This window comes from Rhinopithecus bieti, unplaced genomic scaffold, assembly GCF_001698545.2.
Source record: "Rhinopithecus bieti isolate Rb0 unplaced genomic scaffold, ASM169854v2 scaffold_15339, whole genome shotgun sequence".
NCBI classification, from domain to species: domain Eukaryota; kingdom Metazoa; phylum Chordata; class Mammalia; order Primates; family Cercopithecidae; genus Rhinopithecus; species Rhinopithecus bieti.
The window spans coordinates 117,766-121,557 of NW_016808089.1; positions in this window are offsets into that span (position 1 = coordinate 117,766).

Sequence of the window (3,792 nt, forward strand, 5' to 3'; positions counted from 1 at the left end):
AAAAAAAAAAAAAAAAAAAAAAAAAAAAAAAAAGACACTTAAAAAAATGAAAACAAACCACCACAGACTTGAAGAACATATTTGCAAATCACATGATACAGGATTTGCTTCCATGGTAATCTGAGTGCAGTGGTATTCACAACTAATTGATCATAACCAGTTACAGATTCCTTTGTTCCTTCTCCACTCTTACTGCTTCACTTGACTAGCCTTTTAAAAAAAGGATTTGCATCCAGAATATATAAACAACTCTCAAATGCAATAAGAAGAAGATAAACAGCCCAGTTTTGAAAACTGGGCAAATCATTTCAACAGATATTTCACCCCAAATAAGATACATGGGGGAAAAAAAGCACATGAAAATATTTTAAGCATCATTAGCCATGAAGGACATTTTTCGTAAAGTAAAACCACAATAAGATAGTACTACGTATGTATTCGAATTGCCAAAGACTGACCTTCACAGACAACAAAAGAAAAAGATAAATGGGGCATTATCAAAATGAGGAAGATGCAAAAGCGGAAACCCCTGAAAAAACCATCAGATCTCGTGAGACTTATTCACTACCATGAGAACAGTATGGGGGAATCTGCGCCCATGATTCAAATTATCTCCCACTGGGTCCCTCCCACAACACATGGAAATTATGGGAGTACAATTCAAGATGAGATTTGGGTGGGGACACAGAGCCAAACCATATCATATCTGATAAGGGATTAATATCCAGAATATATAAAGAACTCTTAAAACTCAACAACACCAATTTTTTTTTAAAAGTTGAAAGATGGGCAAAGCACTTGAATAGATATTTCTCCAAAGAAAGTATAATATAAGTGGCCAATAAACATATGAAAAGATGTGCAACATCATTCATTAGGGAAATACAAACCAAAACCACAATGCAATACCATTTCATACCCATTAGTATGGGAATTATGAAAACAAAATGGAAAATAACAAATGTTGGTGAGAACGTGGAGAAATTTGGAACCCTGTGCATTGCTGGTGGAAATGTGAAATAATGCAGCCACTGTGAGAAACAGGCAGTTCCTCAAAAACTTAAGCATACAATTACCATATGATCCAGCAATTCCACTTCTGGGTTTATATCCAAAAGAATTGAGAGCAGAAATTCAAATGGATACTTGTATACCAACGTTCATAGCAGTATTATACACAGTAGTCAAAACATGTAAACAACCCTAGTGTACATCAGCAGATCATGGATACACTAATGTTGCATATGCATACAATGGAATATTAACAGGGATAAAAATGAAATTCTGATACATGCTAAAATGTGGATGAACCTTGAAGATATTATGATAAGTGAAGTAACCGAGATACAAAAGGACAAATATTTATGATTCCTCCTATATGAGATACCTAGAATGAGAAGATTCATGGAGACAGAAAGTTGAATAGAGGTTATCAGGGGTTAAGGGCATGGGAAATGGGGAGTTATTTTTTAATGGGTACTGAGTTTCTGCTTGGGAAAATGAAAACATTCTGGAACTGGTTAGTGGTGATGATTGCACAGCATTGTGAATGTACTTAATGCCAAGGAATTGTATATGTAAGAATGGAAAAATGGTAAATAAATGTATTTATTTATTTATTTGAGATGGGACCTCGCTCTGTTGCCCAGGCTGGAGTGCAGTGGCATGATCTCAGCTCACTGCAACCTCCACCTCCTAGGTTCAAGTTATTCTCCTGCCTCAGCCTCCTGAGTAACTGGGTTTACAGACACACACCACCATGCCCAGCTAACGTTTGTATTTTTAGTAGAGATGGGGTTTCACCAAGTTGGTCCGGCTGATCTCGAACTCCTGACCTCGTGATCTGCCCGCCTTGGCCTTCCAAAGTGCTGGACTTATAGGCGTGAGTCACTGCACCTGGCCTCAAAAAAATGCTATGTATATTTCATCACAATACAAATGTTTTCTAAAGATGGGCCTTAATATGAGTTGGCAAGGATGTGGAGCAACTGAAATTCTCATACACTGCTCATGGGAGTGTAACATGACACAAACCACTTCGAAAAACATTTTGGCAATTTTTATAAAAGTTAAATATGCACCTACCATATGACCTAGCCATTCCACTCTTAGTTATTTGCCCAAGAGAAATGAAAACATTGTCCATAAAAATACTCGTATGTGAACATTCACAGCAGCATTGTTGTAATTGCCCCAAACTGGAAACAACCCACATGTCTATCATGGGTAAATGGATAAGCTAATTAATGCTTATCCATACAATGGAGTACTACTCAGCAATAAAAAGAAGAACCTAAACTATTGATACACGCAACAACATAGATGAGCCTCAAAATAATTATGCCGAGTGAAAGACACCAGACCAAAATGAGTACATACTGTTTGATTTCTATTTATTTCTATTATTTAAAAATCTAAAAAATGCAAATTAATCAATAGTCAGAGAATGCAGATCAGCAGTTGCCTGGGAATAGGAGTGGGGATGGGAGGGGCTGGAGTGAGGGATTACAAAGGCACATGAGGAAACTTTTGTTGATGATAGACATGTTCACTATCATAGTTGTGATGGTTTCTTTGGGTGTATACATGCATGAGAATTGTCAAACCGTGTACTTTAAACACTTACTATTTATTGTATGTCAAGTATTTTCTCAGTAAAGCTTGCATTTTGGTTTGTTTGTTTTGTTTTTTGATCCTCCCACCTCAGGCTCCAGAGGAGCTGGGACTGCAGGTGCGGGCCACCACGCCTGGCTAATTTTGTTTATTTTTATTTGTAGACATGGGGTCTTGCTATGTTTCCCAGGCTGGTTTCAAACTCCTGGGCTCAAGCGATCTGCCCATCTCAGCCTCCCAAAGTTCTGAGATTACTGGCGTGAGCCACCGCACCTGGCTGGTAAAGCTGTTTTAAAAATAAGTTTAAGGCTAGATGTGGTGGCATAGGCCTGTAATTCCAACACTACTACCATGAACTGTTCATACATGTCTATCGTCCTTAGTAATCTGGGACCGGATGCTGGGGACATGTGTCTCAGTTCTCTCTTCATAGACTCATCTCCCACTCCCACACTTGCAGAACTAGAACCACGTACTCTGTGATTTCATTTATTATATGCTAAAGCCGTTCTTACAAAACAACAGAGGAAAGATCATTCAATATATTATGGTAAGAACATCAGTTAGCTAACATTTGGGGGGGGAATATAATTTTTTTCTATTCATTTTATTTATCTGTATCAACCCCAAGTTAACACAAAATTAAATACATGTTATTAAATAGAATTGAGTATCTAATAGATCTTTGAACTGATAGCAGCTTTCTAAGCTTTGAAGGAACAAGAAGAAATTACAAGAGAAAAGATCAACAGATTTGGCTATATAAAATCCTGAAAGTTCATACACTGAAAAATACAACCAAAAGGAAAATAACCAATTGGTATGACAAAGGATTAATGTCTATATTTTATAAAGCACTCATGGAAATCTACCAAAAAACATGTCCCCAGGCCGGGCGCGGTGGCTCAAGCCTGTAATCCCAGCACTTTGGGAGGCCGAGACGGGCGGATCACAAGGTCAGGAGATCGAGACCATCCTGGCTAACACTGTGAAACCCCGTCTCTACTAAAAAAATACAAAAAACTAGCCGGGCGAGGTGGCGGGCGCCTGTAGTCCCAGCTACTCGGGAGGCTGAGGCAGGAGAATGGCGGGAACCCGGGAGGCGGAGCTTGCAGTGAGCTGAGATCTGGCCACTGCACTCCAGTCCGGGTGACAGAGCGAGACTCCGCCTCAAAAAAA